Source organism: Schistocerca serialis, chromosome 3 (assembly GCF_023864345.2).
Source record: "Schistocerca serialis cubense isolate TAMUIC-IGC-003099 chromosome 3, iqSchSeri2.2, whole genome shotgun sequence".
Lineage (NCBI taxonomy): Eukaryota > Metazoa > Arthropoda > Insecta > Orthoptera > Acrididae > Schistocerca > Schistocerca serialis.
The window spans coordinates 789223293-789248604 of record NC_064640.1 but is presented as its reverse complement, the minus strand read 5'-3'; positions in this window follow the sequence as shown (position 1 = coordinate 789248604).

Below are 25312 nucleotides of genomic sequence, written 5' to 3'. Positions count from 1 at the left end.
GTTTAGTGATGGGTTCCACGTCCTGCTAACAAGAAACCCATTGTCTCTGTTAATCAAATTATCCGCTAACCTAATTTCAATTGCCTCTTTATAAGAACTATTCCAAAAACCGGAAATGTTGGCAACTATCACAGTTTCGTCAAATTTCATACCATGTCCCGTTTAAGCATGTTCTGCTACTGCCGACATTTCCTGCTGTTGCAACCTCGTATGACGGCGATGTTCCACGCATCTGTCATAAACTGTGGGAATCGAACGGACGACTTAAGCCTTTACACACTGACATGGAATTTTGTATATATCAGGCTTCCTAAGCCCCAAATCATCTTTCACAGAGCCGAGGCCGGCCGAAGTGGCCGTGCGGTTACAGGCGCTGCAGTCTGGAACCGCAAGACCGCTACGGTCGCAGGTTCGAATCCTGCCTCGGGCATGGATGTTTGTGATGTCCTTAGGTTAGTTAGGTTTAACTAGTTCTAAGTTTTAGGGGACTAATGACCTCAGCAGTTGAGTCCCATAGTGCTCAGAGCCATTTGAACCATTTGAACAGAGCCGAGTAGTGGCCTGATCTTGGCAGGTGGACGAAACGAACTCTTAATGTTAAAACTCCTTAAAATTCTTCCAGTCTTAAAACGAGAAGCCCCCAGCATACGGAATAAAGACCACCGATCAATGCTTCTCTTCATGCGCCTCCGGTACAGCCCGGCGCATCTGCTTCTCAGAGTATCCGTTTTCCTTGAAAACATCCATCAAATGCGCAAGCTCTTGGGTTGAACCGTCCGCTTCGGAAATGGTATATGCTCTGCGTACCAGGGTCCTAAGGACGCCACTCCATTGATATGGTGGATGACAACTCTCAGCATGCAGGTACCGATCAGTGGCATTTACTTTCGGTGACCATTATGTCCCAGAGAACCATCTTGTCCTTTTTTTTTTTTTTTGTAAACTAAAGAATGGAAGCATCCCATCAGTTTCAACAACCACAGCTAATTTAATGCTGAGATTAAGGCAGTTGAAGTGGTACACAAATCTGTTGGGAGCGTCCATGTGGCCAAACGATAAAGGTATCATCTACATACCTCCAGAAGCACTTTGGTTGCAAAGCCGAAGTCTCAGTGCCATATCTTCTAAGTTCTCCGTAAATAAACTGATGTATGACAAAGGACTGCCCATAGCAAATCCGACTTTTTATTCAAAAATGTTGCCGTTAAATGAAAAATATGTGGATGTCAGCACATGACGACAAAGCTTCACGAACTCTTCATCCAGTTTTTCACTAATCAAACTAAGGGACTCTTCCAGGGGACTCGTGTAAACAGAGATACCACATCAAAACTCACTAGTAAATCTGTAGGATCCAGCGTCAAAGGTTTCAATCGTTGAATAAAATCCATCGAATTGTAGATATGGTGTTCACACTTACCGACATATGGACTGAGAACAGATGTTAAATACTTCACCAGGTTAAAAGTGGGTGCACTCAAATTACTAACAATAGGGCTTAGAGGAAACCCTTCCTTGTGCAACTTATGCAGACCATACAATCTGGGTGGAGCGGCAGCATCAGAATGAAGTTTCTTGCTTAAATCTTCAGACAATGAGCTCTTTTTTCAAAAGTGAGTGTCTTGCGCTTAATCTTTTCTGTGGGGTCACTAGATAGTCTTCTGTAAGCCGTTTCGTTGAGTAGTAAATCCATTTTAAGGACGTAATTCCAACCGTGGCATTCCCCTTGTCAGCTGGTAAAGCGGATATTTCATCATCATTTCTAAGGGAACTAATGGCTGCTCTCTCTGCGGAAGAGATGTTATCCCGCGGTGGCCGAGCTCGATCTAATGTGTGAGGGACTTCTTGCCTTATTGTTGTCTGGTGCTACTGAGCAGATAAATTCTGTGACAGGAAGTCTCTTTGGAGTGGGAACAAACTTTAAAGCTTTCTCCAACAGTGCCACTGTGGGCCCATCCAACGCCTTGCTAGAAAGATTAACCACAGTGCGTCGAATTTTATTCCATTGTGCTGCTGTATGACGTGAACGTAACATTGCAGAGCGATATGAAGTGGGATAAGCATGTAATGGCAGTTGTGGGGGAAGGCGGATAGTCGTCTTCGGTTCATTGGTAGAATTTTGGGAAGGAGACCGCTTATAAAACACTAATACGACCTAGTCTTGACTACTGCTCGAGTGTTTGGGATCCCTATCAGGTGGGATTGAGGGAGGACATAGAAGAAATTCAGAGGCGGGCTGCTAGATTTGTTACTGGTCGGTTTGACCATCACGCGAGTGTTACGGAAATGCTTCAGGAACTCGGGTGGGAGTCTCTAGAGGAAAGGAGGCGTTGTTTTCGTGAACCGCTACTGTGGAAATTTAGAGAACCAGCATTTGAGGCTGACTGCAGTACAATTTTACTGCCGCCAACTTACATTTCGCGGAAAGACCACAAAGATAAGATAAGAGAGATTAGGGCTCGTACAGAGGCATATAGGCAGTCGTTTTTCCCTCGTTCTGTTTGGAAGTGGAACAGGGAGAGAAGATGCTAGTTGTGGTACGAGGTACCCTCCGCCACGCACCGTGTGGTGGATTGTGGAGTATGTATGTAGATGTAGATGTAGAAAGAAGCCGTTCAGATTCAAGGAGTTTCTGGTAACTGCACTCCTCTGTGCCCATTCCGATAGCGCTCATGTGGAATCGTCAACCTACTGCCACACGTCTCTTGAAAGCGGCGATGACAAGTTCAACTGAAATTAAAATAAATCTTTGGAAAAAATATCCAGCTGTCTACGGGTATACATGAATGCGCTTTCTCATCAGCGCTTGGCTGATACGATCCTTAATCCTATTAGCTCTTTGGCTATTAATAAAATGAACAAATCTGGCAAAATTAGGAATAATACCTTCGTCATGGCATCTCAGCAAGAATGCGAACGTACTCAATAGCTTTCCTTTCTTCCACCAAAACTTATCTAACTTCTGTACAAGTTTCATCATCTCCTCAAAAAAAAAGTTCAAATGTGTGTGAAATCTTATGGGACTTAACTGCTAAGGTCATCAGTCCCTAAGCTTACACACCACTTAACCTAAATTACCCTAAGGACAAACACACACACCCATGCCCGAGGGAGGACTCGAACCTCCGCCGGGACCAGCCGCACAGTCCATGACTGCAGCGCCTTAGACCGCTCGGCTAATCTCGCGCGGCTCACCATCTCCTCACCATAGAGGTAATTGATGAGACTCCGTAGGCTATCTTGCCGTAATAAGAAGCAGCGTTCTCCTGAAGATGGCGAACAGTTGGATCGCCGAAATATTGAATCGAGCTCATTTTAGTATCTGGCAGAAAACCCGAAGAGACTTTCAGGACTTATTACGCCGTCAAGCCTACAGAGTCACATCTAGCACTGAGTTTAACAGAAGCAATCTTCTGCCGAGATGCAGATCTCGAAAGTTTTATTATTGCATCAACATTTTTAAGACATGGAGTGGTATTCGTGATTACTCAAAGAATCTCGTTTCATGCCATCCGCCGTTGTGGGGAAAACTGCGACAGTTACCACTCTTTCGTGTTAGCACTCTATGGTGAGAGTGTTATGCGCCTGTTTGTGTATGGTCAATACACCACTGACTGAATGCGAGTGTTTCAGTAAACATCTCCCTAAACAGATATTCCATAGTAAGAGAAGTAGCTTAAGCAAACATTTGGAACATTACTGAATAGCTACACATGCTTCGACGTGAGGCGAAAGTCACCGTATTTTTCTCCGGTCACAGTCTTCTGAATCGACAGTTAATATTCTTCTTTTTTAATTATTCGTTTTCGTAGATTGTCTACCTGTGCCCGTACTTGGAAGAATTTACGCTGTTTTTAAGGAAGCATGACTTTGTTTAATATTTTGTTTGACCTCATGCTTGCACCGGTCTGCCTCTACTTCAGTACTTTCACGTCTGCCGTGTTGTATCTCTGTCAAGTCCTGTGGTTTGCACAACACGTCGTAAGAGAAACACGTTCGTTGAGAATGGCCTATGCTTTGTAGTGCACCGTAAAAGCATTGCTGTTGTCTCACTCCTGTGTCCTTTCTTAATGAGGTATCTCTCCAGCACTCCAATTAACATCCAGGGCTAAGCAAGTGATGCATTCTCGGTTGTACAGTAGACGGCAGGTTGTTGGTTTTGTAACGTCTACACTCCGTCTAATGAGCTGAACGGCGACAGCCGTTAAATACTACAAGCTATGTCTCTCTAGATTCCTCTCTATTATTGCCTGCAAACCATTTGTAACACGTAAATGTAATTATTCCCTCTCAGCTTAATGCATGGCACATCGTCACTTTATTTATTATTGCAGTTGTCGCTGGTGGAATACGTGAGAGCGAAATTTCGTTAATTATAAAATTGTTCAAATGGTTCTGAGCACTATGGGACTCAACATCTGAGGTAATTAGTCCCCTAGACTTAGAACTACTTAAACCTAAGGACATCACACACATCCATGCCCGAGGCACGATTCGAACCTGCGACCGTGGCAGCAGCGCGGTTCCGGACTGGAGCGCCTAGAACCGCTCGGCTACCGCAGCCAGCTTCGTTAATTAGTTTCCTCTTTCCATAATTGTAGCTGTTTCTTCGCAACACCTTTTTTTTATTTTTCTTTTTTTCTGAAATTCCACTAGATCGTTTGGTCCTAGATACATGATGTGATTATTGTCCAAATGAATCATTAGGTCACCGCAACAACCAACATTTTTCATCCGTTGCTGAGTAAATATCTCCACATTTTAGCATATTCACCTTTACCTATCGAAATTTTTCTCACTCAATTCGCATTCGGAGCAGCATGGTTCGAATCACTCTCCAGCTACCCAGAATTAAATTTTCCGTTGCTTCGCTTAAGCTTTTAAGGCAAATACCGAAATGGTTCGTCGGAAAATTACAAGGTCTATGCCCCCACATCCTTACCGTATCCGAATTCGTACTCTGTCTCTAATGAAGTCATCATCAACGGGACGCTAAGTAGTAATTTTCCCTATTTTGTGTAGAAGAATATAAAAAAGGTTTTTCATGTACATTGTGTAAACCATATATTTAAATTTAAAACATGAACAGAAATTATCATACGTTCTGTTTTTTCTTCTAACTACTGTGGATAATACTTAAAACATGACTGCAATGCACTAAGAAAGCTTAGGAGTTAACGTTTCGTTGACTGTGTTGTCAATGGTAAAGAACCGTATGTTAGTACTTGACAAGGTTTGGACTCGAAATGAACCTTGTATTATCAAAGGAAAATGTACCAGCATTCGGCCTTAGCTATTTACGAATACTATGGAAACACAAATGTGAACTGCCGGACAAGAATCTGAACCCCATTCGCCCAGATGGCGTGCAACGGTTAAGCACTGGCGTTAGCGCTGTTATTTCCTATTTAAGAAGTAGTATAAGGTTGAATAGAATAAACATTTTTATACTCTTCGTGTGTCGGACATAAATTTAATAATCAGTATAACGAACTGTGAAAATTTCAGTAATATGTACCTCTGCCTCCCCCCCCCCCCTCTCTCTCTCTCTCTCTCTCTCTCTCTCTCTCTCTCTCTCTATCTCTCTTGTGTACACACACACACACACACACACACACACACACACACACACGGAAAAAGAGAGAGCGAAAAGTATGGATGGTGTAACGGAGAAAGACTGAATTCAGTCGGGTCTATTTGGGCCTTGTCGGCGTGTATTTGAAGGTTTCCATATTTCATGAGCGCCTTGATTCTTGACGCGTTTGCATTCCATCGCGCCTCCAAAACGTCGCTACCTCTCGCAGAGAGTCGGATGCTAACATGATTTACGCTGATGACTGGGACAGAGATAATTCTCTTCTCATCATTCGTCCGACTGAATACAGTTACTTGTGTATTTTTTCAGATAAAAAATTACTTTGCCTATTTCACACTAACAATACCGAAATGTTTATTGTGTGTAGTTACTCGTTTCATTTATTCTCCTTTATATATGTACGATTGAACATACTTTACACTGATCCTTGATGTAGCTAAAAGGCTTGTACTTTTACCTGCATCAAATGAAACCATGGACATTTGTAGTGAACATCAATCCCTTGGGCCAGTTATTCTGAAACTATTATCCCAATTCCAGATTACTTACTTCGAGACGAAACCTTATCAGTATGCAAAGAGTCAGAATAGTGTGAAAAAATCATCACGGTGAACTGCTCAAATGGACCAGCAGTTGTGGAGAGATTTAGTGATGTAAATACGTATTATTTGATGTTACAGTAGCAAAACAGCTGAAACCTGTACAGTGATACACATTTTCCAGGGAAAACGTAAAAACGTCTTCGAATAGCAAAAAGTGATTAACACTCCTTACAGGTTGTGAGCTCTCTTGGTGGAGCCGTGTGTATGCACAACTTCCCCTACCCATAGACTATGCTTACACCAGTGTAGCACGTGAAAACGTACGTCGTTTGGTTTTATCCATGAAGGTTGAAATGGCTCTGACTTCTGAGGTCATTAGTCCTCTAGAACTTAGAACTACTTAAACCTATCTAACCTAAGGACATCACACACATCCATGCCCGAGGCATGATTCGAACCTGCGACCGTAGCGGTCGCGCGGTTCCAGACTGTAGCGCCTAGAACCGCTCGGCCACATCGGCTGGCCCCATGAAGGCGCTAGACAGATTTTATTTGTCTCCTAACTGCTCTTCTTTTCTCAGCGTCTCTATATATGGGTCCGCTAATTGCATATCGCGAAAAGAATAGGTGCTGCGTTACTGTGCTGTCGGTTTCACGGACGAAATCGGTAACATCAAATATCAAAGTAATTTCTGGGCTATCCCAAGGGAGTCTGATATGGCAACTGGGAAAGACTGCGATCTAACGTACCATTCCCGCTGTGGACATTATTGGAGAACGATCAGAGTGGAAATGGACATACATTTCAAGTAAAAATGTGCCAGTATTCTCCCGTAGCGATTAAGGAGAGCTACAGAAACCTAAATCTGAATGGTAGGACAAGAATTTAATACCCGTTCGTCCCGACAGCACGTACTGTTTGTTATTTCTTAATTGGAAATAAGCACAATATTGGGTAGATACTAATACATTTTATCTGCTGGAAATAAATTTAAGGAAAATAGATTGTAAAAAATTTAAATATGCGTGTGTGTAGAGAGAGAGAGAGAGTGGGGGGGGGGGGGGGGTGAGAGAGAGAGAGAGAGAGAGGGAAGATCAGTACGAAGGCTCAAAATGGCTCTGAGCACTATGGGACTCAACTGCTGTGGTCATAAGTCCCCTAGAACTTAGAACTACTTAAACCTAACTAACCTAAGGACAGCACACAACACCCAGCCATCACGAGGCAGAGAAAATCCCTGACCCCGCCGGGAATCGAACCCGGGAACCCGGGCGTGGGAAGCTAGAACGCTACCGCACGACCACGAGATGCGGGCGATCAGTACGAAGGATTCAGGAGGGAGAGATTAGGTTCCTTAAGCGAATGCTCGGATGCTTCCTTTAAAAGGGCATTGGCTGGTTTCGTAGTCCAAACGAAGCTAGTCCTCTGTCTCTAACAATCTCGATGTTGACGAAAAATGAAACACTAATCTTTCTTAGTTCTCTCCTCCTTTCTTTGTATCCTCTCTTCCTACGTCTTTGATACTCTGGCCACAATTACAGTGTTCTAAGCGATATCTCACGCCCATGTAAGCGAATACCAGTCTGGTACTTCTATGTGTTTCAGAAACTTATGATTCGCAGACATATTATTTTACAAGACTAAGTGAGAATATCTCGGTGTGTCAGTGAAAGTTTTTTTTTTTTGCTCGTAGACACTTACTTATCGACTTAATCCGCTTGTGGGTCATTTCACTTATTGAATCGTTTGTTCCCTAGTTGATTTCGTCTTGAGGTTTGTTTCTGGAAGTCATTTGAATAATCATGCATGGTTGCTCTAACCCCATTATTTAATGCCTCATCAGTAATTTCTGTACATTTTGCAAGGTAATCAAGGAGCAGAAAATAACGGCTCTAAAAAGATGAAATCGACGTTTCTTTTGTTTACGCAAGACCACTGATTTCGAATTATTGCTTTAATTGTTCTTGTATTTGTTTAGTCTCACCCGCAGCATTAAGTTGATACACAAAGTAACTTGTCTTCTTTGTAAACGATCTTAACTAAGAAATCCATTTTTGCATTCTTTGTTGACATCATTCACTCATCTAGCACAAAAATTTCATATAGTTACTTATGTACGTCTTTCTGATAGTCGTATGGGATCAGGTACTTCATACATCTAATTATCTGATACCATATTGTTTCTTTCTCGGTATTTTCATGTGTAGGTGCAGGCTTTGGATGACCATCTTCATTAAAAGATTTGATCACGTTTGAATCCAGTCACTCACTTGCACAATAGTAGAGGTGAAGCTCGTCTCTCGGTCTAGACTTTCACCAAATTTGTGTCAGTTTCCGTTGGCGACATACCTCGCAAAATGATGTACGTTACGACTGGATGGTAATACACGCCGTCTTTTTAAAAAGAAGGATACAATAGATTAGTGTGAAAAGCTATATGAAAATTTACTCTACAAATGAGTTTGATACTTGATTTTCGATTCTGTACAGCAGGTTTCGACATAACAAAAGCAACCCTTCACTTATACCAACTGAATATCTTATTGCCGATGGAGAACTTCTTACCGGCCACAATACTTAACACTCTTTCCTTCAAAATAAAACTGTGGCAGAAAAAAAAAACGGGAAGAAGACTTCGATCAAGATAGCGTCATAAAGAAGGAAATAGAAGGTAGCTGCTGAGCGATTCTAGGATGCGTGGATCACTGGACTAATACATTTTTCACTCTGTTTCTTTGTCTTTTTTCCTTTGTGGAGTCGTCTCCTCCCTTCCACTTTCATTAATGATGACTCTTAGATCATTCCTAAAGAGAGGTTTGCGAGTGAGCCCCGTATCTCTATTGCGGTCCCAGTTGTGCTACGCGGCTCCCGTCAGAGCAATTTGCGACACTTCGCGGTCACTGCATTCTTCTCGTGGGGTCAGCGTGATATTAACCGCACAGTTCACAGCACTTCCCTTTGCCTGCCCCGTTTCAAGTAGCGCTTTATGTCAGCCTATATGCGCTACTCACTCATTTATTGATCGTTAACCCAGTAATAACGCACTGGCCTTCTCGTTTGTAAGTGAGGTATATTTGAGACCAGCGTCATTTGGGTTTTAAACGCTTTTTCACAATCACGTACATAGCTAACAAATTATTCCATTTATAAGAATTTCTTTATTTTTAACACCAAATAAATGGGTGAATTAGTCATGAAACGTAGTCATATTTCCCTTGAAAATGACCCAAGTGAAAAAAAACCACACACATAAACGTAGAGTAAATACACGATATTGTATTCAATGATCGTCCCTTGAAGGTGTAACAGGTATATGACGCCATTGAAAAATAAAAAAAAGAGTGTGGTATATTTTACCATAAGAAAGCTTGCAAGGTGGAAGCGGCATTTCTTGAACGTTGCTCATATGTAAATGTGAGTAAGTTTCTCAGGTTTTTCTTTCAGACCATTTGAAAAATAACACATGAAATTTTACACGCTGATTTGCTACTGTGATGAGAGGTAAGTAACTAAATTCACATCAAACACGAAATAATAGTCAAAGTATTTAGTGGAATGCTGCACACTGTTCGTAAAATATTTCTTATTAAAAGTCATGTTCGGTTTCACGTCAATTGAAGACGCATCCACACGTAATAGGGATTCCTTTTAACAATTCATGGTGGAAAGGTAACTGTCTTAGAGCCACTACCCATATCACTCACATCAAGTTACAAACAAATAACGCGCAAAAAGCGGCAGTCAACATCTATTTGTTTATAACTTGATGTGAATGATGGGGAGTGGCTGTAAGGCAATTACCTTTCCGCTATAACTTATTAAAAGAAATATATATCAAGTGAGGATGCGTCTTAAATGTACGCGAAACCGGTCGTCATTTCTAGTAAAAAGTATTTTGCAGTCGGTACGGCTCATTTCATCCAAAATGTGGAAGTTTCGCTGCGGATGCAACTAATTTAAAATAACATTCAGTGATAGCCAGTGACTCCGTACTAAAAAGGTGAAGTCTGTATCACCTGTAACTAAGTTCGTGGATGGTTTTTTATGGGAAGGGAAAGGGAACTATTCAAAGACTAAAACATTAACTGCCAAACAGAATGCGAGTCTTCTGGCCAAATTCAATGACAAATGGTTCAAATGGCTCTGAGCACTATGGGACTTAACATCTATGGTCATCAGTCCCCTAGAACTTAGAACTACTTAAACCTAACTAACCTAAGGACATCACACAACACCCAGTCATCACGAGGCAGAGAAAATCCCTGACCCCGCCGGGAATCAAACACGCCGGCCGGAGTGGCCGTGCGGTTCTAGGTGCTACACTCTGGAGCCGAGCGACCGCTACGGTCGCAGGTTCGAATCCTGCCTCGGGCATGGATGTGTGTGATGTCCTTAGGTTAGTTAGGTTTGATTAGTTCTAAGTTCTAGGCGACTGATAACCTCAAAAGTTAAGTCGCTTAGTGCTCAGAGCCATTTGAACCATTTGATTTGAATCGAACACGGGAACCCGGGCGCGGGAAGCGAGAACGCTACCGCACGACCACGAGCTGCGGACAATTCAATGACAAAACACGAATAGAGAAGCCTTAATTGCAAAAGAAACAGTAAACATCTTTCGTTAGGGCAATGAAAGGTACGTCTGATAACGCAAAAACTAAGGAATTTAAAGTATAAATCATAGGAACATGAACGCTATTCATCAAACTTGCCATACCCAATGTCCATAAAATGTCTCCTCTAATGACATATCTGACGGGGAAACGGTTTTTCGTAGCCTATGTGAGTACACTGCATACCTTCCAGAATAGTACTTCTACACCGTTATCGCCTAATTAGAAAACACTGGATAATTTGCATTGACTTGAAACGGGAATATTAAGTATAGTTTTGATCTGAAAAACAGCCGTTTACTGCCAGGCCTAAAACGTTTCATCACTGTCTCTTACAGTGCTTATGTTGCAGGATGCTTATTGTTTCTTCCCAGGAAAAATTGGAAGCAGAGTTCAGTCAGCGAACTAACCGCTTTGCAGCTTGTACGTGCTGTGGAGAGCAGCTTAGTCCCTAACGCAGAGTACAGAAGCGTGATTGTGGCGGCTGTGAGCCGCGCATTGTTTCTCTTGGGGGCGAAATACGAGGCCTGGGCCGGGGTCAGTGGCGCCGATATAGCGCGCAGATTACAAACACTCGCTCTCCCCTCCCCCCTACCCCCCCCCCCTCTCTCTCTCTCTCTCGCAATTCATCTAGCTTTTGTTTTCGGTTGTCCAGCGTGTTTCGCAGTCATCCTTAGTAGTTCCAGGATTTTCCAGTTTCTCTCGACCTTCACTGAAGCCGTGGGCGATTTTCCCTTCCGAAGTACACTGACGGTATAAAAAATCACAACACCAATAAGGTGTAGTGTGATATAAATAGAAGCTGGTGGGCATGTTTCTACATATGAAAGATGATGTCTATTCAAATTTCGCGACTGCCGCATAAGAGTGCCTCTGTAGCGTCACTATGAGGATGCAAATCAGGTTTGCTTTGAGCAAACGTTCTAATGGTTGTCAGCGTTAGTTACCTTCGAGATTGACGTGGTGAGTTGATGTTAGCCAAGAACACTTTTAAGGCTACAAAGACATCATTATCAACAACTGTCTGAATTTGAACGAGGGCGTGTAATTGCGCTACGAGATGCTGGACGTTCCTTCTTTGATACTGCAGACTTGGTGGAATGTACAAATTTCGCGACTGCCGCATAAGAGTGCCTCTGTAGCGTCGCTATGAGGATGCAAATCAGGTTTGCTTTGAGCAAACGTTGTAATGGTTGTTAGCGTTAGTTACATTCGAGATTGACGTGGTGAGTTGATGTTAGCCAAGAACACCTTTAAGGCTACAAAAACATCATTATCAACAACTGTCTGAATTTGAACGAGGGCGTGTAATTGCGCTACGAGATGCTGGACGTTCCTTCTGTGATACTGCAGACTTGGTGGAATGTAGCCACTGTACGTGATTGCTGGCAGGGGAGATCACGAGAAAGTGCAGTCGCAAGAAGACTGGGTTCCGGACGGTTACGTGGCATTACGGACGGAGAAAACCATTGTGTTCGGCGTATGGCTCTGGGTCATTGTACTGAACCTGCGACAACAGTTTCAGCAGCAGTTGGCACCGCAGTGACATAACCATCTGTTACAAATCGGCTACTTCAAGGAGCTAGACGCCCTATGTCGTGCATTCCACTGACCCCATACCACCGCCATTTTCGACTTCAGTGGTATCGAGCGACAGCTGATTGAAGGACACGGTGGAGGTCTGCTGTGTTTTCTGATGAAAGCTAGTACTTCATCGGTGACATTTCTGGCCATATTTTAGTTAGGAGGGGGCCACTGGGGGCCTGTCTGCGTGCAAGACACACTGGACCTGCACTGGGAGTTACGGCCTGGGGTGCTATTTCGTATGACGCATCCTGATTGCAAATTTTCACTCCTGTCTGATGACTCGACCCGTTGCGCTGCCATTCGGGAACAGCATTCCAGGGGGTGTTTTCCAACGCGATAACGGTCGCCCGCATAACATGGTCTACACAGTGTCGACATTTGGCCTTGGCCTGATAGATCACGAGATCTGTCTGCAATCGAGTACATACGGGACATCATCCGGCACAACTCCATCGTCATCCACAAACTGTATTAACTGTTCCTGTATTGACTGACCCAAAGCATCAGGCATGAAACTCCGTCCCACAAACTGACAACCGTAACCTGTACAACACAATGCATGCACGTCTGCATGCTTGAATTCAACATTCTGACGGTGACGCCGGTTACTAATGTACCAGCATTTTACATTTGCAATGGCTTATCTCGCGCTTACATTAACTTGTAATCTCGCAATGTTAATCACTTAAATATGTTACCTATTCAGATATATTTCCGAAATTTCATTAATCTACATTAATTATATTTTGGTGTTGCGACTTTTTTCTGTCAGTGTTACTGTGGGCCTTCTGTTGTACTAAATTCTTATAATACTTGAAATGATTAAATGTATACTATGGTAACTGATTTGCATATATGAAAATTCAAATTAGATTTCAATTTTGATCCCACAGTTAATTCAGTAAATGGACACCCTATTCTGATATAAGGTTTCCATGGATTACTCCACAACACCTACGAAAATTTAACGACCTTCTAATATATACATATATATTATTTTAACACAAATGGCACTTGTAAATTGTGCAATGCAGTGAGAAGAATGGGACCGAAAATTGAGAACCAGTTTGAGTGGCGCAGTGATTAGGGAAGGTTCATCCTCAAGTGGGTGGATTGGTGTGGTAATTCCACGTGCCTGGTCACCACCTTTATTGTCTGGCGTGGGATGCTTGGTCGTTGAAGACCGATGACTTTTCTCATTCACTTACCGCATTCCTGATCCCAACCCAGGACTGTCTGTGCGTGGAACGGATGTAATATTTCCCATTTTCCGCACTCCTTTGAAAAGGATAAGAAAATAGTGAGCAATTAGTAGATTACCTTGATATGTAATAAATAGTTGAAATTATCGAATCGTGGTTTGTGGCTAATAATGTTACAGCATCATTAGAATACTTACCTATATACTCATTTTTATTTGTCTGAACACTGAAGCAATGTTTAATTTTTAATGTAACAATGCGTCCTATTTCATTGTCTCGTTCGAACTGGAAACATGCCATCGTACACAATGACTGTTTTCAAAAATGTTCTGCAAATATAAGAAATGTGATGCGGCTGTCGGTGACCACTGCGTGTTTCTTGTAAACATAGTGCAACATGGCGGAAACTCCACGATTGCACTTTTATTTAACATATTTTTTATTATTTTTTCCAAAATATGTCTCTAATAAAACTCATAACTTGATGACAGAAACTGTGTTCAGGCGGGCAGTCTAGGACGGACCGGCACGCTCTTCAGTGATTAGTCAGAAAGCTTTAATGGTTCAAATGGCTCTGGGCACTAAGGAACTTAAATGCTGAGGTCATCAGTCACCTAGAACTTAGAACTACTTAAACCTAACTAACCTAAGGACATCACACATCCATGCCCGAGGCAGGATTCGAACCTGCGACCGTAGAAATAACTTACGCTAATAACGACACAAACACCAGACTGTAGCGCCTAGAACCGCTCGGCCACCCCGGCCGGCTCAGAAAGTTTTATTTCAGGATATTCTTCATTGAAGACTCATTTTTGAATGTCATTCTGTAGCGTGGCCTTCTTGTTTCTCTGTAGGCAACAAGGGCTTTATAGGACATAAGTATTTGAGAAAGGTATGGTATCCAACGCATACAGACAGTTTTATATGTAACTAGTCTTTGCCCGCGACTTCGTCTGCGTGGATCTCGAACCCACATGAATTTTGAAAAATCTTGAAGCTTATTATCGATAAGACACGACGAAAACCTCTGAAGAAATGTGCGAAAATGACTTTTAGTGGCAACTCGACAAACTTATCAACGATAATATTTATACCGATTCAAGGAAGAATTGAAGAACGCTGTAGATAAAGGGACTGAACTGTTAACATTGTTGTTATTGTGACAAAACATTCCAAAATACTACTTTTTACCGATTGTATAATTTCTGTCCTGCCTTCTTTAGTTCAGTTTTATAAAACTGTCCCGACTTTTTTCTTCCAATGTAATGAAATGATCCTTACTCGAAAGTGAGTCGATTCACATAAAAAATTGCCAATTTTACTCATTTTTATGGACAACTCACGACTAATCAAAAATGTGACAGTTTTCCTGTACCTCCAGTGGATTCCGATTTTCCCGCATTAACCCAGTCACAGTAAACACTCTGTAAATATAGATAACTCGGCTTTTAGGCTGCGTATCAGGATGAAACATGTAGCAGATTTTAAGTTAGACCTCGAACAATAAAACTGTGAAAACCGCATCCAGTGTCGTGCAGTAGTTTTCGCGTGATGCACGTACAGACAAAGGGACAGACAGACTTACAGACAAACAAAGAAACAAACAAAAACACTAAAAACATTTGTTTTAGTTTCTATTGCTGTTATAAAGACCACTCATATTAAGTTTTCGTAAAGATCTCCTATGTACAGACATTTATAATTTAATTACGTGTACAGGTAGACAGATCTAGTGGTTAATGAATTAGATTATGGCACTAATGATGTACGATCTAAAATATGTCATTTCATCGGATTAGAGCACCCATTCATCAAAAATTAACTAATTTGAATATCTTATACTGTCACTGTGAACAGAGATGCAATATGGCTTTTCTTATTAGCAAGGCGCAGTTTCAGTAATATATTTTCATTTTTCACACGCACTATGCTTTTTAACGAACTTCAGAATTTCTCCCTTTCCCTTGAGAGTTTCATTGGGCAAGGAAACTGGATAAGGTGGAGGTGGTACGATTGCCACCGCGTGCCGTGTACCTCCCAGGAGAAAGCAGCGAGCTTCCAGAATACAAAGTCACAGCCGCCGGTAGCTTTGAATGCAAATATTCCAACGGCTTGGCACTGGCTCTGTCCCCTTCGTTATCTTGCCAAACTAAGTGAAGGCGCTCCCTGAGGCACCAGATTCAGTCCTTTTCACCATAGTTGAGTACTTACATTCACAAGTTGGAAGCCGTTGAGTGTACATTTTGTCTGAGGAGCATGATCTTTCGCGCGATTGAGCTTTGGTCAATGCTGGATGTGGCTGAGAGCTGTATAAACTGCTAACTAACTCGCTCCACTACAGTTTTCTGATCTTTGAAGTTATCGCCTGTGTAATTTCTTTACCAGTTTTAACCTCTACATTAACGTACTGTCTCAAATGTCGTGTCTTACATTAATAAGAAGACTTCATGGTGCTACAGATTATTCTGAAGTATTATTGTACAAAAAAGAAAAAAAATAGTCACTTTCTGTGTTTGAGCTAGTACTCGTATTTGAATATTACATTTAATCTTTCCGTAACTACTTCACTGATTTGTCTTTCATGTCATGTCCAGTTTTTGGATATTCAATCTCAGTCTTCAGTGCCCTTGTTCAGTAATGTTTGGTTCGCAAGTTCACAATTTACACGTCGTAAAATATTATCTGTGTATAATATCTACCTATAAAACTGTTTAAGTTATAAAAAATATGCTTAAAATCACCAAGGAGTGTACACGCCATGTACAAGTAAGTCAGCACACGTAATGAATGAGTAACTATAAAGAGAGTATCTCATGTAATGTGACAAGCTTTCCGTCGTAGCTACAGGTACATGCTACTAGATCTCACGCACGTATACGGATACAAAGCGCACTGCCCCTGTCTTATAGGAGTTGAAACATGGGCATTCATAACACAGTTTTGTATATTTGTGTAACAGGATGGGATACTTGGGAGTGGGGTTATTTCCAGAGAGCCTATGGAATGCTTTCCAAAACCTTGTAGGGTTTATAGGTATTTCGTTTAGTTTAGTGCATGAATTGTGCAAGTCCCGACGTCGTTTAGCTTGTATGTAACTGGGAACTAGCCGCTAGAGCTGTCGGTGGCATGCAAGAGTGTCCCACTCATGAATATGAAGGAATTATCCGACGGTATGCTAGGAGTAGTACAAGAACACGTGTAGAAAGAATGGGACGGTGATAGTAAATAGTTCGGAGTGGGATATGATTGGAAATTTCATCTGAATGGTGTGTTGTAGCAAATCAGCATAATGCTAGATGTCGTCTGGATTTTGACCGTTAGAGTCATAACTTTCGATTAGTGTATGGACTCAGGCACAGTATTCATTCCATCTGCGCAGGAATATGCTTGGATTTATGGGGATGGATGATAAGTAGTGGCACAGGTTCGTTTTCGTTCATACTACGACGTCTGGAGGCGGACAGATAGGGGATCACTCCCAGTCGGAGCTGGGACGTCTGTTGTGGTTAGCTTCAAGAGGTTGGGGGGGGGGGGGGGACGGGAGAAGGGGAAATAATAGCTTCGGGGATAGTATCTGTAACAGGCTGGGTGTAGGCGGGGATTTCGTTGCCATTGCGAGTGCTATTAAAATGACGCCACCGCTGTTTTTGGGCAAGTGTGTGAGGTCGCAGGTTAAGGTTGGCAGCGATTATGAATGTGGTACAGGTTCGGACTACGTAGTTTAGGAAATCATAAAGGATGGAATGCCAGAGCGGATGCAGATAGTGGCAAGGGCTAATGCGAGTTTTGGGAGAAAAATGGTGATGATGAGGTGCTCAGTTAGATGAGTTAGGAGTCGTGTGGTGAGGGGGTGGAGGGGGAGAGGTAGAAGGGATAGTTCGGAGATGTGCAATGGCTGTTCCACCACCGACAATAGTTTAGGTATTATTAGTGCGATGCAGGATGTATGGAATGGTGAGGCTGGAGGAAGTTTTCATCGAGCAGGTAGTCATAGATTTTGTGTTGGTGGAGGGTATGGGTAGGTAGATGTTCACTGAGGTGGAAGGAGCGAACATTTTGGTATAGTAGCGCCATCATCAGTCAAACAGGGAGGTGTTTTAAGGTTTCCAGGAGATTACTAATGAAATGATTTTGATTTTGGGAATAGTTGTAATAATGAAATGATCTTGATTTTGGGAATAGAAGATATGTATATTGAGATGGAAGATGGTACGGTTTGCGAGGGTTATTTGCTGTACGATGTGGGGTCTTTCAAAAGAGTCTCTGTTCTGCGCGACAAAGGTCAGGAAACGGATAATATGTTCGATGGTGTGTGCAGGAAGGAGGGAGTTGTTTATGTGGAGTTGCTTATCATCTGCGCGTGTGAGGCCGGTGAGTTCAGATTGTTAGGGAGGATTACGCAACAGCCCTGACATGGAAAAGTAACGTAATGTGGATTCCTTCCCTGCGGAACAGTTCAGCAGGGCGTCGTTGTTCTACCCTCCACTGCATTCAGTGAACCCATACGCGAGATGCATATCAGCAGTGCATATCATCTGTATCACTGTACTACTATTCCTGTCGGGGAAAGAAAAAGACCAACACAGGACGGAACAGTACATAATACGAACTTGAGGGCAAAGGGTAACGAGGGGGCAACAGCTAGTCCTGTGAGTGAGATACGTCTTGAAACAAGACCCACAGCGCATATCGTCGACAATCGCGCTGTTTGCAGATATTGTCAGTTCAATACAGATACAAAGGTAAGTGGGGGTAAGAAATCAAACGAAATACAATAACTCTGCAACGAGCCATCGGAGACCGCGGATCCTTATACTAAAATACTAAGATAATATCCCTGAACAACTCCCGAAATTTTTCAGTGGCGTTCCAGTTCACCTTGTATGTTGCATACAGAATCGTCCTCGCGCAGTCTCATGGAACTTCTTAAGTCATTCATCACATAATTCACATATATTGTGACTACTGACGGCTCTATAACACCTCTCTGTACCCATAAATAACTTGAGACAACCACAATGCAAGTCTCTCAACTTTCTTCAGCTATCATTAAAACACAAAAGATAATAAATTTTCTCCAAGAGATGCGTACTGTCGACAACTTACAATATCGTATATGTCATTCATAACTCTTGAGTCCAACGTGATGAGACCAATCATTTTTTCTTTTCTTTTCTTTTTTTGCAGATAGAAACTGTCTACTTTCATTATGCCTCAATGTCGTGTCCATGGTGACTTACTACACAAGAAATATTTACTTTTACTTGAAAACGACTAAGGATACTTAGTCAAAGGAATATATAGTACACGGCGAAAATACAGTAATTCAGCTCCCTGTGTAGGACCTTAATTTAAATCTCTGTAGATGTTTGAGAAGTATTTTTACGGTGTACTGCAACAAATTTTACTTATTTATTATATTAATAAGTAATAAACTGAAGTGCGGAACAAGACGAAAAAGTATGTATTTAAGAGCAAACCACTCTTCAGCATATCCTGCCCAAAATGAGATTGTTGAACCCGTAGTTCTCTCGTCCCTGAACAAGTTTTTGGTGTATAAATACTACTGCAACGACAATTTCAATTTTCTACAGTTTCGGAAAGGTATACGGCATTTAGCTCCTTTCGCTAGATGTAATTTCTAGTCAACGAATGCATTTCCGCAGACTGGATAAACATCAGTGCTCACTGGATGCGAGATGAAGTGGCGTATCTCTCCGTGCAGTGTGTGTCATTTCAGAACATCCGTTCCATTTCCTCGTCCAATTACCGCCACTACCAGTCGGTGATACATGGCTGCTATCGTCAGTCGTAACGTTATTTGCGAGGGCAGCGAGGTATCGGCAGTCAGATTTAGCGCCAATCGTTGGCGGTTAGCGAGAAAAAGATATAATGGCACATTAAGGCACATGATTGCATACTGACCGCAAATAACAAAACATATATTCTGACAATTGATTTCGACGCTTGCTGTCACAACGAGATCTTTGTAGTTGTAATCCTGAAGCGCACCTGCGTTAAAATTTCAAAGCAGTACTCGATTTTTTTTTCCTTTAGCCTACAGAACATGAAAGAGTAATTATTTGAATATGATATGCTATAACAGTTGGATGGAACACGGGAACAGCTGTTGAGCACTGTCGTCCTGTTGAGGAAGTTGCATACTGTTTCACGTGCATCTGTACGTGTTAGTACCGTACGGAGTGTCACAGACATTTTCACAGACAATGTTACAGCACGGATATATATTTTGTGTGCATTATGATACATAATCTCCGTAAAGTCAGTAAAATACCAAAGAACATTTTCCACAGATTTGTTTTTTATGTCATGCAGGTTCTGAGTTAAAATCATTTGATTTGTAAATTGCCAAGGGAGGCGAGATCAAATACAACATAGTTCGCGAAATGATGCCTGTTCCATGAGGGAGGGCTGACAAGTAACGCCTCCGAATTTTTTATTCTCTTTTCAATACAGTTTGAGATACGACGCGTGTTTCTTAAGTAACAGCAAGAAGATGTTCTCTCTTAGATCTCCTCTCGATTCCGTATCACTGACACGTGAAAATTTTTTTCTCGTTTGCACATTAACATTAGTGGTGCACTTGACAGCACAAAACTTGTCGGCCAGCAATCGACACCATAGTTCAGGTCTTACACGACTCTGGCACGAACGAATGCTACGTATAAGTTTTCCATTTACATCGTTAACAGGTGAAAGAGGAAATATTGCTTCATAAATCACACGAAACCGGTTCTGACGTGTTATGTACATTCTCCATGAACATTAAAATATTTTTATGCAGATAGAACAAACTGCTATTTTCTGTAGCTGTAGTGCATACTAATGCATACTATATAACTAACTAGAAAACGTTCCGTCGGGGATCTTTGTCGCTGAATAGTCAGCGTTGAGACTTTCTTTGGGGAGGGTACGAAGCTAGGTTGAATTTTTTTCCGTTGCAGACGTATTCTTTTTGCTCGGCAATTGGGTATCTATGAGAAACAGCCCCCTTTAGATTCAGTTACTATTCCACAGTAGGAGCGAGAGTGTTTTGACTGTAAATCAACTATACATGAAATGTTTCCGCAGTTGCGATTATGGACAGCAATCAGCTGTGTAATGGAATGTTAACAAAGAAAATTTGTTTTTTCTTTTTTCTATCAGACCACGACTGACGGCCAGACACAAACTTCCATGTGTCGTCAACCTTGTGTCTACAACCTGTAATATACATCCATTATGTAATCAATACGATATTGTAGTGCCTATGTTGTTCAGAATTACGATGCAGTGTTCCTCCGGACATGCACGCATGTCCGAAGTAACAGGACGCAAACTTTTAGACACATGGTTGAAGACATATAGAAGTTTGGATCTGGCCGGGACTCGTGCTCCGATAGCCGACTTGTAAGGCCACCGCTCGTGATAAGCGGGAAATCCGGGTTCGAGTCCCGCTCAGGCACAAAGTTTCATTGTTGTCATTCCATTCTACAGCTGATGGTTGTCCATCATCTATTCGCAACTGCGAATAGGTTTCATGTATGTTTGATTTACAAATAAAATGGCTCTGAGCACTATGGGACTTAACTGCTGTGGTCATCAGTCCCCTAGAACTTAAAACTACTTAAACCTAACTAACCTAAGGACATCACAGACATTCATGCCCGAGGCAGGATTCGAACCTGCGACCGTAGTGGCCGCGCGGTTCCAGACTGTAGCGCCTAGAACCGCTCGGCCACTCCGGCCGGCGTTTGATTTACAGTCGAAACACTCTAAACACTCTCACTTCTACTGTGAGATACTGACTGAATTAAAATGGGGCTGTGTTTCATAGATACTCAGTCTTCGAGCAAAAAGAATGTGTCATGAGAGGTATACGTCTCTTTCCGTACCCTGGTTCTGGGTACTAGTGTACGACACTAGGGCCGGCATTGCAAATAGTATCTACCTGCCAGCTTCCATTGGCCATAGGCTTTTCACTTTTAATTATGAAAAAGGGAGAGAGGCATGTATCTTCTAAGTGCCCCAGCTGAAGAGAAGCCTAAAATGGTTTAAAAACTGTTTCAAAATGGTGGTTAATTGCAGCTTACTGTATTTATAACCGTTTTGGTATTGTTTGCTTCACTCTGACTGATTGTCAGTGTTATCTTTTTAATTGTAACACGTGTTCGTAGGGTTCTTCCATTTAATGTGAAAAAATAACAGTGCAGTCCAAACTATTTTACTGACTATATTTTTGTAGCTGTGTATTTTTTTTTTAACAGATACGAGTTTTGCATCATATTCACATTTTTACAGACAACAAAGAACTTTATTTCCTGGTGGGAAGGAGCAACAACTATGAGTTCATCCTCACATCTCAATGTTTCTTCATTACATTTAGATAATACACGATCTTTTTTCGTAGCATTTAATTTTTATTTCGTCAGGAAACTGTTTTCGTCTTCTCTCAATAACTGCAAAGGACTTTGCCATTGACTTGTGTGGGAAACTTGTTGGCGATTGAAAAATAAATGTGATGTTTTTCATAGTGGCGACAGACTATGAAGCAGAATAAATACTTTATATTATATTTAAGCAAATGACAGATGGAACTGCATAGAATACGCTTTTTGTCAAGGATGACTCCGGCCCCTAGGATGCCCAAGATATCATCGCTACAAGGCTTCTTTTGTGTTAAATAATTCCTGATGGCTTAAAAATGGCCTAGCAGCGCAAAGTGGTCGGTATTCAAAATCTATTATGCAACTGGAGCTGTCATTTACTTAAATTGTTAACAAAAGTTGCGTGTATACTGCGTCCAAATTGAAGAACATACTGAAAAAAATATCAAATTTCTATATTGCGACACAATATCAATTTCACGTGGACGAAATGTGTGCATTCCCTTTCTTCATGTACTTCTGCCTGATATAATTCGCGTCGTTGTCATTCTGACCATATGAGGAAAAATTCTGCTAAATGTGTGAAACATCTTGACTCAATGCAGCTTTTATAGTTGAAATTCTTAAGAAAATATGCAGCATGTGGCGTGGATCCTACATCTCATTTTCAAAAAATGATTTTGAAATAAACAAGTCCGGAAGAAGCAATTCAAGTTCTTTTATCTGGAGCTTAAACTATTTTGATCTTACATAACAGTGTAACAGTGGGGTTTCTGCGTCGATCTATCGTTAAAAACTGTCGCTAGACTTCAGGTTTCGCATTCGGGAGAAGCAGGTTTCAAATCACCTTCAGCTCTCGAGCCAGATTTATATTTTTCGTGAATAACGCAAATACATGTATGTTCAGAAAAAAACAAATTCAGTCACCTCGGTAAACCAAATCCTGTTCCTAGTAGGCAAAGAGGCCACCATGGGCCCTGATAACATGTTCCATGCATGATGACATCGATGCGTAAAAGGCGTGAATGGCGTTCTGTGGTCTGGACGGTGCGACCTGATCCATCTCGTCGTGTTGTACGACCTTCCGTGAACAATTCTGCACACACCTGAAACACATCGTCCCACACGAGCAGCAATTTATAGAATGGATACATCACATTCTCTCATGCTAATAATGCGCCCTGATTCAAACTGCCTACGGGTCGCGCATATGTCGGCAAGGCATCCTGCATGTCTGCTCAAGTCACACTGATCCATTACCTTCGTTTTAAAGCGACAACGAGAGCCGCAGGCACATTTGACCTGTAGGTGGTGTTTCGCCGCGATATCGATATTGTCCCTGAACCCGCGGTCCGACATGGTTCAAATGTTAATCATTTCTGCAGAACATACTAATGTACATGTCACGTGAATATGAACGTCCTATATCTAGTCGTTCTGGTGTTCCGTTTTTACTGAAAATGAGTACGGAAATGAAGTCCCATGCTTCTTGACAGAGCGTAGGGGAACGAGACCCACACCGTCGTACTAGGCAACGTCCTAATGGAGGTGGTTTGCCGTTGACTTCCTCCGACCGTAATAGGGATGAATGATGATGATGAAGGCGACACAACGACACCCACTCATCTCGATGAAGGTGGAAGTCCCTGACCCCGCTGAGAATCGAACTCGGGACCCCGTGCTCGGGAAGCGAGAACTCTACCTCGAGACCATGAGCGGCGGACGAAAATGAGTATAGTTCCCTGAAAATAAATCAGTCCAAGTTTGGCCTCTATCTCTGATGAGAGTATAATCGACTAAACGTTGAATCATATTCTTAAATTACGAAGGTGAAATGTCGTGTAACAAAACAGGAGGAGAGAGCTCTATATGGGTATCGTTATTGTACGTCGCAAGAAACTGGAAGGTAGAAAATGTGCATAGAGTGGGATTTTTATCCTAAACTCAGCAAACTTCCACAGACAGTGCGTACGTAATCAATTTCATTTAATTTCTTGTGTAGCATTGAGGTTCTGTAGCTCGAAGCTACAGAATCGAACAAGATAAGGAAATCTATCGTTAGTACGAACAACGCTTCAAAATGGTTCAAATGGCTCTGAGCGCTATGAGACATAACATCTGAGGAGGTCATCAGTCCCCTAGAACTTAGAACTACTTAAAGCCAACTAACCTAAGGACATCAGACACATCCATGCCCGAGGCAGGATTTGAACCTGCGACCGTAGCGGTCGCGCGGCTCGAGACTGTAGCGCCTAGATGTTCATACTTGGCTTCTAATGTTAAATACTTCTGAGAAAAATTCAATTGAACACGGCTTCCAATTGCATTGCAGCACGTCAGCTCCAAACAGTAGTATGTGACACAGAGACTCACACGACAACTGAGGTTGAAGGAGCCTTGGTTCACGTGGATTATTTTGCTCTTGGGCCTCCAGAAACAAAATGGGAGACTTATGCTGCAAAATTTCTTGCTAACCCTATCTAACAACAAGTGCAAAGTAGAAAGAATGGAGCTAAATGTCGATAATTCAGGTGTATGTATTCGTTAAAAAGCTCACAGCTTCTCGCTAAACAAAATACGACCTCGCTAAGAAACATACAAAGCGAAACACAGCCGTGTACTGACGTGCATTGTGCCTGAAAGAAATATAATGAAAATAGTACGCATTATGGCATATGGAAACATAAAAAGTCCCAATAATAATTGTAGTGAACAGCAGTTGTCATCTGTGTACGGAATGGCATTCGTGCACATTATGCGTACCTTAAAGCCCACCGTTTACATAGGCGTGCCAGAAATTTTGAACAAGAAATTAATATTTTTCAATCTAGAGCATGTAATGGTACTTGAATTACGCAACCATTACGGCACCTCACCTGAACCTCTCGATACCTGCAATATTCTACTGTATTTCTGTAAAGTAGTTGACATATTTCTGAGACAACATTCAGATTTGATTTCATTTGTGATACATCGATATGTTTATATTGCAATGATATTATTCGTATGTGTATTCTTTCTTTTGTCACTATGATCTTTGACGTAACTCTGATTTTTGGGCGCGTAAGCGATAGTTAGTTGTTGAGTTGTTAGAGAGTCGGACCTTGAGAAAGTCAAGTGTTGGACGTCATGTTGGAAAGACGCATAACGTAGTCCGCTTATAAAATGTGAACTTTAACAGTGACTGTGAGAGAGATGTTTTCAAGTATGTTTTGTATTGTGAAGTGATGTTTTTTGTGTCATGTGATAAAGCAGTTAAAAGGAAGTGTAACTTAATTTCGGAATGCTGATTATTTTTTTTACATCACCATTGTCCAGTAAAAGTGTAAGCTTCAAGAATGGTTTGTGAAGCCCATCTACAAAACTTTTGAATATAGCAGAATA